Source organism: Solea senegalensis, unplaced genomic scaffold (assembly GCF_019176455.1).
Source record: "Solea senegalensis isolate Sse05_10M unplaced genomic scaffold, IFAPA_SoseM_1 scf7180000016553, whole genome shotgun sequence".
NCBI classification, from domain to species: Eukaryota; Metazoa; Chordata; class Actinopteri; order Pleuronectiformes; family Soleidae; genus Solea; species Solea senegalensis.
Window position 1 is genome coordinate 1 of NW_025321862.1, and position 11,437 is coordinate 11,437.

The 11,437-nt window shown below is 48.0% G+C and overlaps 11 non-coding genes and 1 pseudogene across 11 annotated transcripts; 4 read left to right on the forward strand and 8 right to left on the reverse strand.

Moving 5' to 3' along the window:
- Window positions 1-51, reverse strand: LOC122763177 (annotated as a pseudogene; the record flags this gene model as incomplete).
- Window positions 52-453: 402 nt separating this feature from the next.
- LOC122763184 lies at window positions 454-572 on the forward strand. Its single transcript, XR_006358920.1, has one exon. It is a non-coding gene; the product is annotated as a 5S ribosomal RNA (ribosomal RNA).
- A 128-nt stretch (window positions 573-700) lies between these two features.
- LOC122763173 lies at window positions 701-819 on the forward strand. Its single transcript, XR_006358910.1, has one exon. It is a non-coding gene; the product is annotated as a 5S ribosomal RNA (ribosomal RNA).
- Window positions 820-931: 112 nt separating this feature from the next.
- On the reverse strand, window positions 932-1,124 carry LOC122763179. The gene has a single exon (XR_006358915.1). It is a non-coding gene; the product is annotated as a U2 spliceosomal RNA (small nuclear RNA).
- Window positions 1,125-1,306: 182 nt separating this feature from the next.
- On the reverse strand, window positions 1,307-1,419 carry LOC122763180. The gene has a single exon (XR_006358916.1). It is a non-coding gene; the product is annotated as a U5 spliceosomal RNA (small nuclear RNA).
- A 647-nt stretch (window positions 1,420-2,066) lies between these two features.
- Window positions 2,067-2,230, reverse strand: LOC122763174. Its single transcript, XR_006358911.1, has one exon. It is a non-coding gene; the product is annotated as a U1 spliceosomal RNA (small nuclear RNA).
- A 971-nt stretch (window positions 2,231-3,201) lies between these two features.
- LOC122763175 lies at window positions 3,202-3,365 on the reverse strand. Its single transcript, XR_006358912.1, has one exon. It is a non-coding gene; the product is annotated as a U1 spliceosomal RNA (small nuclear RNA).
- Window positions 3,366-9,120: 5,755 nt separating this feature from the next.
- Window positions 9,121-9,239, forward strand: LOC122763182. Its single transcript, XR_006358918.1, has one exon. It is a non-coding gene; the product is annotated as a 5S ribosomal RNA (ribosomal RNA).
- Window positions 9,240-9,360: 121 nt separating this feature from the next.
- LOC122763178 lies at window positions 9,361-9,553 on the reverse strand. The gene has a single exon (XR_006358914.1). It is a non-coding gene; the product is annotated as a U2 spliceosomal RNA (small nuclear RNA).
- A 182-nt stretch (window positions 9,554-9,735) lies between these two features.
- LOC122763181 lies at window positions 9,736-9,848 on the reverse strand. The gene has a single exon (XR_006358917.1). It is a non-coding gene; the product is annotated as a U5 spliceosomal RNA (small nuclear RNA).
- Window positions 9,849-10,495: 647 nt separating this feature from the next.
- Window positions 10,496-10,658, reverse strand: LOC122763176. The gene has a single exon (XR_006358913.1). It is a non-coding gene; the product is annotated as a U1 spliceosomal RNA (small nuclear RNA).
- A 621-nt stretch (window positions 10,659-11,279) lies between these two features.
- Window positions 11,280-11,398, forward strand: LOC122763183. The gene has a single exon (XR_006358919.1). It is a non-coding gene; the product is annotated as a 5S ribosomal RNA (ribosomal RNA).
- Window positions 11,399-11,437: the final 39 nt, after the last annotated feature.

Genomic DNA, 11,437 nt, shown 5'->3' on the forward strand with positions numbered 1-11,437 from the left:
CCTGGGTGAAACGCCTTCTTGATCATGGTATCTCCCCTGCCAGGTAAGTATGAGGTGTACTCGCCAAACACCGGGTGGCTCTTGCCAGACACAGCTCTTTGGCTGATGGTGCAGGAAATGAATAATCCCAGAGGCCAATGCCTTGACTCAGTTGCTCGTTAATGCTGTGCTATGTTCAACTTCAACCTCCAGCACACATTGGAGGGGAAACACTCGACCTCTTTTACTGGCATACCTGGCTGTCGTTTCCTATAGATTCAGCAACAACTGGACATGACGGCACCAACAGCCGCTTGTCCATCTCGGTGTCGCTTCCCGATACTGGACTAGAGTGTAGCATGTGGTGGAGATAAAGGCTGAAGTGCAGTGTGTCCGAAAGGCTGACTTTTGAGCCCCGCCACGCGCAGGGGGCCTTGCCCAGTCCATAAAAGCAGTCTGTGTCCCCAACCCCCGGCTTACGGCCATACCACCCTGAGCACGCCCGATCTCGTCTGATCTCGGAAGCCAAGCAGGGTCGGGCCTGGTTAGTACTTGGATGGGAGACCGCCTGGGATTACCAGGTGCTGTAAGCTTTTACACCGCTGCACGCTTTTACACCGCTGCACGCTTTTACACTGCTGCTTCCTTACAAGAAACATGCCCCTCCACGAGCAGGGGCCTTGCCTAGTCCATAAAGGCACTCTCTGTCGCCAGCCCCTCGGCTTACGGCCATACCACCCTGAGCACGCCCGATCTCGTCTGATCTCGGAAGCTAAGCAGGGTTGGGCCGGGTTAGTACTTGGATGGGAGACCGCCTGGGAATACCAGGTGCTGTAAGCTTTTACGCTGCTGCTTCCTTACAAGAAACATGGGCTCGCAATTAAATTGACGCACAGGCACGGGTTGATGTCTTTCTGGTTTCAGCTTCGCTTTGCTTTTCACAGAAAAAAGAGAATGGTGCACCGCTCCTGGTGGCACTGCAATACCAGGTCAATGCAAGGAGTGAAGAGAGCAAGCCCCAGTTTTCACCTCCCACTGCTCAAAAATGCATTTAATATTTAATCCCCATATAGAGGACATATCAGATATTAAACTGATAAGAACAGATACTTCACTTGATCTTAGCCAAAAGGCCGAGAAGCGATGGCCCACAGGTGTCTGGGGCCAACCCAAGATCTTGGCACACAAGTCAGTTGTTGTGGTGCCATGTTTTTAAGGGCGCATAACAAAGGCTGCCGCTGCTGATCACCTCCGCCCCAAGGTTGACCTAAGTGCACCTCTGAGCCTTGACAGACAGCTGCTTGACATTTGACACACTCAAAGGGCGCAGCCTTACAGCAAAGCCCACCAAAAATAACTTAAACTCTTGAACGTCCCTCTCCACGGAAGTCTTTAGTAAAAGGCGAAAGACTTGTGCATTTTGAAGAGAAACCAGAGTCAACGTAGCCCCTGTCCTGGAGAGCAGCCGAGGAGTCTATCCGCCGGAGTCACCACAGCTTCGGTCGGCCGGCCGGCCGGCCACCTTGGGACGGCCTTCCTTCAACGTTTTTGCTTAGTCGGCCAATAAACCGCCCAGATTTGACTGCATGTTTGGAAGCGCTTTCCTACTGTCGGTTGTGCGCTGCAGTTTTCTATCAGTCGCTGAGGCTGTGGCACATTCCTCGCTCACTGGCACACCTCCAACATTTAGTGGTAGACGTGAGTGCATGAGCAAAGCAGCTCCGTGTCACACTGAGCAGTACAAACTGCCGGGCCATTTCCCACCTCATCCGGGCTTCTGAAATGGTGAGTTGCTCCTGGCATCACTTCAACATCAGGTCACTGCACGGAGTGAACAGAGCAAGCGCCAAAGTATTAACCCTTGGCATGATGGCCATGGATCCATCTCCAACAATCGAGTTCTTCTACAAAGAGTTGGGAAAGGGAGCGTGACATTTGCTTTGAGCTAAAAGACAACACCCACAACCATCACGTTCCCAGCAACTTGGAAAGACTGGGGATGTTGCTCCGCAAGGACGTGAGAAGTTTGGAGATGGGCACACAACGTTGAACTTCGGGCGGCTGACCTTTGCTTACAACGACATCATCGGGGGAAAGCGCGGACGCAGCACCCCACTAGCAAAAATTATGCAGTCAAGACTCCCACGTTTGGGGAATTTGCAGGGGTCAACACAGCCGGAGTGCAATGGCTGAGCCTCGCCCTGGGTGAACCGCCTTCTTGATCATGGTATCTCCCCTGCCAGGTAAGTATGAGGTGTACTCGCCAAACACCGGGTGGCTCTTGCCAGACAAAGCTCTTTGGCTGATGGTGCTGGAAATGAATAATCCCAGAGGCCAATGCCTTGACTCAGTTGCTCGTTAATGCTGTGCTATGTTCAACTTCAACCTCCAGCACACATTGGAGAGGAAACACTCGACCTTTTTTACTGGCATACCTGGCTGTCGTTTCCTATAGATTCAGCAACAACTGGACATGACGGCACCAACAGCCGCTTGCCCATCTCGGTGTCGCTTCCCGATACTGGACTAGAGTGTAGCATGTGGTGGAGATAAAGGCTGAAGTGCAGTGTGTCCGAAAGGCTGACTTTTGAGCCCCGCCACGCGCAGGGGGCCTTGCCCAGTCCATAAAAGCAGTCTGTGTCCCCAACCCCCCGGGAAGCTTACGCACATTATACCATCTTCGAGCGCACCGCGATCTCGCCTGATTCTGTATTGCGGTCGGGCCTGGTTAGTACTTGGATGGGAGACCGCCTGGGAATACCAGGTGCTGTAAGCTTTTACACCGCTGCACGTTCCTCGCTCACTGGCACACCTCCAACATTTAGTGGTAGACGTGAGTGCATGAGCAAAGCAGCTCCGTGTCACACTGAGCAGTACAAACTGCCGGGCCATTTCCCACCTCATCCGGGCTTCTGAAATGGTGAGTTGCTCCTGGCATCACTTCAACATCAGGTCACTGCACGGAGTGAACAGAGCAAGCGCCAAAGTATTAACCCTTGGCATGATGGCCATGGATCCATCTCCAACAATCGAGTTCTTCTACAAAGAGTTGGGAAAGGGAGCGTGACATTTGCTTTGAGCTGAAAGACAACACCCACAACCATCACGTTCCCAGCAACTTGGAAAGACTGGGGATGTTGCTCCGCAAGGACGTGAGAAGTTTGGAGATGGGCACACAACGTTGAACTTCGGGCGGCTGACCTTTGCTTACAACGACATCATCGGGGGAAAGCGCGGACGCAGCACCCCACTAGCAAAAATTATGCAGTCAAGACTCCCACGTTTGGGGAATTTGCAGGGGTCAACACAGCCGGAGTGCAATGGCTGAGCCTCGCCCTGGGTGAACCGCCTTCTTGATCATGGTATCTCCCCTGCCAGGTAAGTATGAGGTGTACTCGCCAAACACCGGGTGGCTCTTGCCAGACACAGCTCTTTGGCTGATGGTGCTGGAAATGAATAATCCCAGAGGCCAATGCCTTGACTCAGTTGCTCGTTAATGCTGTGCTATGTTCAACTTCAACCTCCAGCACACATTGGAGAGGAAACACTCGACCTTTTTTACTGGCATACCTGGCTGTCGTTTCCTATAGATTCAGCAACAACTGGACATGACGGCACCAACAGCCGCTTGCCCATCTCGGTGTCGCTTCCCGATACTGGACTAGAGTGTAGCATGTGGTGGAGATAAAGGCTGAAGTGCAGTGTGTCCGAAAGGCTGACTTTTGAGCCCCGCCACGCGCAGGGGGCCTTGCCCAGTCCATAAAAGCAGTCTGTGTCCCCAACCCCCCGGCTTACGGCCATACCACCCTGAGCACGCCCACTAGCGAACCAGGAAGTGTATGCTACAAACATTTCGAGCACACGGCTCCTTTCCTCAGCCTGTATTCTTCCCCTTTTTCTCCTCCTTTCTGCACTTCTTTTCCCTTTTCTCATCGTGTGCTACTTCAGTTTACTGGTTTTGTTCATTTTAAGGACTGGTTTCCCCCCCCCCCGACAGTGTTTTCCACACTGTGCGGGGGCGCCTTTTGTTGAACTTTTTTTTTCTCATCATGGATGGACCTCAGAACAACGACCTCACCAAGCAAAGAATCATGGCAAAGGAGATAAAGAACACGGAGAATGGAGACAGAGAAAAGAATGATGGAACCCAAAGGAAGTATGAGAAGGAGCTGACTTTACAAATAGAATTGACGGGAACAGAAAAAGTCCCAATAATGGAATTATTGAAATGTGTGCGTGGACTGTGTGGAGGTTTGATTGCCTGCCGCTGTATTGGAACGGACAAATATGAAATAACAATGACAAACACTGTTGGGAAAAGCAGATTGCTGGATGGATTCAAAATCGGCACAACCATAGTTATGGCAAAAGAGCTAAACAATGATGAACTGGTGGTCTCTTTTCTCACTCTGCCCGCGTACATCTCAGACCAGGAAATAATTGACAAGCTGCATGGCTGGGGAGTCTCTGCAATCTCTCCAATCAAGAGAAGAATGTGGCCTGGCACAAACATCGCAGATGGGACAAGGTATGTGAAAGTCAAATTTAATCAGACAGTACAATCCCTGCCTTACTCTGCTAGATTTAATACTGCCACTGGTCCCGAATACTTCAGAGTGTTACATGATCGGCAAGTGAAAGTGTGTCGAATGTGCCTACAGCCTGGACACATTCTTAGAGAGTGTCCTGAGTTTTGTTGCCATAAATGTGGAGTCCAGGGGCACTATGCAAGAGAGTGCCATAAAGCTGTGAAAAGGTGTGAGCTGTGCCACAACAACATGGAAAATTGCATTTGCAATGAAAGTGAACCGGAGAGCATAGCAGAGTCAGAGTTGGAGAGGGAGCAGACAGAGGGAAGCACTGAGGACAGTGCAGGAGAGGAGGAGGCAGAGATAGCGCCTGCGGAGGTACGCACAGAGTGTGGTGTAGAGAAAGGGCCCCCTGCCCAGCCGCCCCGAGCGGAAAAAATAACCACTAATGTGGAAACCTCTGGAGAAAGCCTTCCGGAAGCGCAGAATGACGAGGCTCAACCAGACAATGAAAAAAAAGTGGCTGGAGCTGAAAAGCTCCAAGCCAGAGGCACGAGAAGCACCCCAACCGCAGAATCTGCGCCACTCAGTCCTCCCCACTCTGAAAAAGAGCCAACAGTTTCTCCCTCACCAAGTGCTGACTCTGATTCGGAGATGGACCTCTCGGTAGTGTCCCTGGCAAGAAAACGACAAAATACAGACAAGTCCGGTAAAACAAATAAGAAAAAGCAAAATAGAAAAAAATGAGTGTGATGTTTAATGCCACAATAATACAGCTCACCCTTCTCATGGCCCTGCTTCTCTCACTGAATGCCCGTGGGCTCTGCAGCAGAGAAAAACTACACAAAGTCATCAATACTACCAAATGTGACATCTTGCTGCTACAAGAAACAAAATGGTCCTCATCTCCTGTGAGCATGATAGGAGGGTTATGGGAAGGGAATGTATATTTCGCAAATGCAGATCGAGCAATGTGTGGGGTGGCAACGCTGATTAAAAACAATGTCTTTGATAAGGTAATAGAAATATATAAATGCTCACGAGGTAGATTATTGATAGTTGATTCATGGAAAAAAAATGTTTATATTAGAATTATCAATATATATGCTCCTAACACTGAGGGTGAAAGAAAAGTGTTTTTCAAAGAGCTAAATAAGTGGGTAAACAACAACTCCATCATCACTGGAGACTTCAATGTTCCCCTCACCAAATTTGACATATCTAGCAACAATCTCTTTAAAGATGATGTGAGCAGGCGATCCTTATTCGAAATCATAAAAGAATACGACCTGGTTGACTTATGGCGAATTATGCATCCAAATAAAACTCAGTTCTCCAGACATCAGGTGGTACAAAATACTCTCAAACAATCCCGTATTGATTATGCCTTAGTGGCAAGCTCCATTGTACACAATGTGAACTCAATAGAATATGTCCTCAACACATGGAGTGATCACTCCCTCATAAAATTGTCATTATTTCCATCAGTAGCACAAACAAATGGTGGGGTATGGTGTTTTAACAATAGCTTACTAAAAGATCAACAGTTCATTGACAAAGTTAACCGTCTTCTTCACAATGTGGCAAATGAAATGGAGTGGGTCGAAGACATATTTAATTGGTGGGAAAGAGTGAAAGAACGAATCAAAAGAGTATGTATAAATTATAGTAAACATAAGAGCTGGCTGGAGAAAAAAAATGAAAAAGAGCTAAGAGTAAAATTAGAACACGAACTCCAAAAGATAGCCAATGAACCTAACGGAGATCTGACAAATTATATTTATTTGAGAGACAAGTTAGCGCTCTCCAAAAAGAAGGAATGCATGGGGGCAATAATTAGAAGCAGAGTGCAAAATTTTGTGGAGGGGGAAAAATGTTCAGCTTTTTTCCTCGGCTTAGAAAAGCAAAAACAAAATAAAGCATTCATAAAAGAACTGAAAGACAGCAAGGGCAACATAATTATACAAACTGATGAAATAATATCCAGAATACAAGATTTCTTCCAGCAGCTATATACAAATCAAAATATAAATCAAAATACAATTACAAGTGTGGTGAAGGTCATTCAGAACCAAATCTCAACGGAGGACAGAATATGGTGTGATCAGCTTATCAGCATGGCAGAGATTGAAGCAGCCATCAAGGGCTTACAAAAAAACAAGAGTCCAGGCGTAGATGGTTTAACAACTGAATTTTATCTATTTTTCAAAGAAAGTTTAACACCAATTTTATTTCGAATTTTTGAGGAAGTTGAGAAGAAAGGTGAAGCTCCTGAGACCCTTACACTTGGTTTAATTACTTTGGCATACAAAAACCGAGGAGACAGAACGATCATTAACAACTACAGACCCATAAGCCTTCTGAATACTGATTACAAAATTTTCGCAAAGGTTCTAGCAAACAGACTCAAAGAAATTATCCCAAACATAGTACATCAGTCACAGGCATATAGCATTCCCGGACGAGATATTTCAGATTCCATTTTATCCATAAAAGAAACCATCTATCAGATGTCACAAACTGGTGGCATCTATCTAGGAGTAGATTTTGAAAAGGCGTTCGATCGAGTTGAACACAACTTTTTATGGGCTGTTTAAAACAATTCGGTTTTGGTCACAATTTCATTAAAAGAATTCAATCTCTTTACAACAATGCACACAGTCGCATAAAAGTGAATGGTCTCCAAACCCCAAAAATAGCAATCCAAAGATCAATTAGACAGGGATGTCCCCTCTCCTCTCTGCTCTACAGCCTGGTGGCCGAGCCCCTAGCTCTATTAATAAATCAGAACATTAACATTCAGGGCATACTGGCAGATAATGGCACTTCCTGCAAAATGATTGCCTATGCCGATGACACAAATATCATGGTCAAAGATGGAAAAAGTCTACAACTAGCTTTGAATCTTGTACATATCTACTGCTCAGCCTCCGGTGCCAAAATCAATGAAAACAAATCAACTATAATGTACTGTGGCAATGGGGCAAGGTCACCAGGCAGACAGGCGTTCATAGAGGAAAAGGCCAGTGTAAGGGTCTTAGGAGTGCATATTGGCCAGGATCAAAAGGCCGCCAGAGATAACACCTGGAAAGAGGTGCTAAATAAAATGAACAACACCTTGGGGTTGTGGAAAATGCGGAAGCTGACCCTGAAGGGTAAGGTGGTCATGCTCAACTCCCTGATACTCTCCAAAGTGAATCATGTGCTACAAGTCTATGATCTCCCAAAACAAACTCATGCAGAAATAAATCAAATGATATCCACTTTTCTGTGGGGAAGCCGCCGCAACATGATAAAACACAGAACAACAATTGATACATACACAAACGGTGGGCTTAGGCTAATAGACATAAACACAAAAAAACACTCATTCAGAATCAAAATCATCAAAAAGCTGTTGGACGATAAAACTGACCTTTTTTGGAAACATCAACTGCTTGACACCATTAAAACATGTGGAAACAGTGGCATTTACAATCTCTGTCAGATCCCACTAAAATCACAAGCTACACACATCTCACAGTTCACACAAGAGATCTTTGAGGCATGGGAGTTGGCCAGACCCCACCTGGTAACTATAGTACAAAACAAACACCAGCTGCTGCAGCTCCCCGTTTTCCACAACCCAGACATCACATATCTGGGCAGGCCCATCTCGGGCGGGTCAATGCCGCAAGCAGGTTTATACACATTGGGAGACTTCACAAACAATCAAGGCGAAATAGTAGTGGAAGAAATCTTGAATCGGCTCAGAGCCAAAAACATTTATTGCAAACGGTTTGCTGAATTCACATGTCAGAAAATTGAAACTGGGATTGCTGACCATCTAAAACAGGCTTTTTACAAGACCAGTGGTAGTAGGCAGAATGATACCCTTGATTTTCGTCAAAGTGCTCAGCCTGATGCGAAAAGCATTAATCAACTAACCTCCAAGTATTGGTACAACACCTTGCTGGCAAACATAGTACAAAAACCGACATCTGAAACTCATTGGAAAGAACACTTCCCGTCGATTAATGTTTCCACCATGTGGAAAAACATAAATAGCCCCTATGCTCATCCCTTCGCCAACAACACCGATTTCAAAATCAGACATAGACGAATTTTCTCGGGTATCATCCTGCACCAAATGAACAGTGCTATCTATGAGAGGGTTTGTACTGTCTGTAATAAAAATGACGAAACACTTGAACACATCTTTCTCACCTGTCCCATCTGCGAGGTCTTCATCACCCGGGTCAAGAACCTCCTCACCGACCACTGCAAGCTCAGCAGCAAAGACATTACAGACTGGGAATGGACTTGGCTCTTTGGATACTCACACAAGAAAGAAGGTATAAACACAACCCTGATTAACATTCTACTATCCATAGCCCGACACACCATCTTCATTGCCAGGAACTACGCACTCTATGAGGATGTACAAATAAACAGATGGCTCTTCTTCACAAGCATGGTCAAAAGTCATCTCAGACGCCTGGGAATACCAGGTGCTGTAAGCTTTTACACCGCTGCACGCTTTTACACTGCTGCTTCCGTACAAGAAACATGCCCCTCCACGAGCAGGGGCCTTGCCTAGTCCATAAAGGCACTCTCTGTCGCCAGCCCCTCGGCTTACGGCCATACCACCCTGAGCACGCCCGATCTCGTCTGATCTCGGAAGCTAAGCAGGGTCGGGCCGGGTTAGTACTTGGATGGGAGACCGCCTGGGAATACCAGGTGCTGTAAGCTTTTACGCTGCTGCTGCTGCTGCTTCCTTACAAGAAACATGGGCTCGCAATTAAATTGACGCACAGGCACGGGTTGATGTCTTTCTGGTTTCAGCTTCGCTTTGCTTTTCACAGAAAAAAGAGAATGGTGCACCGTTCCTGGTGGCACTGCAATACCAGGTCAATGCAAGGAGTGAAGAGAGCAAGCCCCAGTTTTCACCTCCCACTGCTCAAAAATGCATTTAATATTTAATCCCCATATAGAGGACATATCAGATATTAAACTGATAAGAACAGATACTACACTTGATCTTAGCCAAAAGGCCGAGAAGCGATGGCCCACAGGTGTCTGGGGCCAACCCAAGATCTTGGCACACAAGTCAGTTGTTGTGGTGCCATGTTTTTAAGGGCGCATAACAAAGGCTGCTGCTGCTGATCACCTCCGCCCCAAGGTTGACCTAAGTGCACCTCTGAGCCTTGACAGACAGCTGCTTGACATTTGACACACTCAAAGGGCGCAGCCTTACAGCAAAGCCCACCAAAAATAACTTAAACTCTTGAACGTCCCTCTCCACGGAAGTCTTTAGTAAAAGGCGAAAGACTTGTGCATTTTGAAGAGAAACCAGAGTCAACGTAGCCCCTGTCCTGGAGAGCAGCCGAGGAGTCTATCCGCCGGAGTCACCACAGTCTCGGTCGGCCGGCCGGCCGGCCACCTTGGGACGGCCTTCCTTCAACGTTTTTGCTTAGTCGGCCAATAAACCGCCCAGATTTGACTGCATGTTTGGAAGCGCTTTCCTACTGTCGGTTGTGCGCTGCAGTTTTCTATCAGTCGCTGAGGCTGTGGCACATTCCTCGCTCACTGGCACACCTCCAACATTTAGTGGTAGACGTGAGTGCATGAGCAAAGCAGCTCCGTGTCACACTGAGCAGTACAAACTGCCGGGCCATTTCCCACCTCATCCGGGCTTCTGAAATGGTGAGTTGCTCCTGGCATCACTTCAACATCAGGTCACTGCACGGAGTGAACAGAGCAAGCGCCAAAGTATTAACCCTTGGCATGATGGCCATGGATCCATCTCCAACAATCGAGTTCTTCTACAAAGAGTTGGGAAAGGGAGCGTGACATTTGCTTTGAGCTAAAAGACAACACCCACAACCATCACGTTCCCAGCAACTTGGAAAGACTGGGGATGTTGCTCCGCAAGGACGGGAGAAGTTTGGAGATGGGCACACAACGTTGAACTTCGGGCGGCTGACCTTTGCTTACAACGACATCATCGGGGGAAAGCGCGGACGCAGCACCCCACTAGCAAAATTATGCAGTCAAGACTCCCACGTTTGGGGAATTTGCAGGGGTCAACACAGCCGGAGTGCAATGGCTGAGCCTCGCCCTGGGTGAACCGCCTTCTTGATCATGGTATCTCCCCTGCCAGGTAAGTATGAGGTGTACTCGCCAAACACCGGGTGGCTCTTGCCAGACACAGCTCTTGGGCTGATGGTGCTGGAAATGAATAATCCCAGAGGCCAATGCCTTGACTCAGTTGCTCGTTAATGCTGTGCTATGTTCAACTTCAACCTCCAGCACACATTGGAGAGGAAACACTCGACCTTTTTTACTGGCATACCTGGCTGTCGTTTCCTATAGATTCAGCAACAACTGGACATGACGGCACCAACAGCCGCCAGCTCATCTCTCGTCAGCCTTCCCGATACTGGACTAGGAGTGTAGCATGTAGGAGATAGCTGAAGCAGTGTGTCCGGAAAAGGCTTTCTGACTTTGCTTCCCGCCACGCTAGGGGCTCCTGCTCAGTCCATACAGCCTGTGTCTCCCCAACCCCCCACGCCATACTCACCCTGGAGCACACCTCGTCTGATCTCGGTAGCCAAGCAGGGTCGGGCCTGGGTAGTACTTGGATGGGAGACCGCCTGGGAATACCAGGTGCTGTAAGCTTTTACACCGCTGCACGCTTTTACACTGCTGCTTCCGTACAAGAAACATGCCCCTCCACGCGCAGGGGGCCTTGCCTAGTCCGTAAAGGCACTCTCTGTCGCCAGCCCCTCGGCTTACGGCCATACCACCCTGAGCACGCCCGATCTCGTCTGATCTCGGAAGCTAAGCAGGGGCGGGCCGGGTTAGTACTTGGATGGGAGACCGCCTGGGAATACCAGGTGCTGTAAGCTTTTACGCCGCTGCTTCCTTACAAGAAACATGGGCTCGCA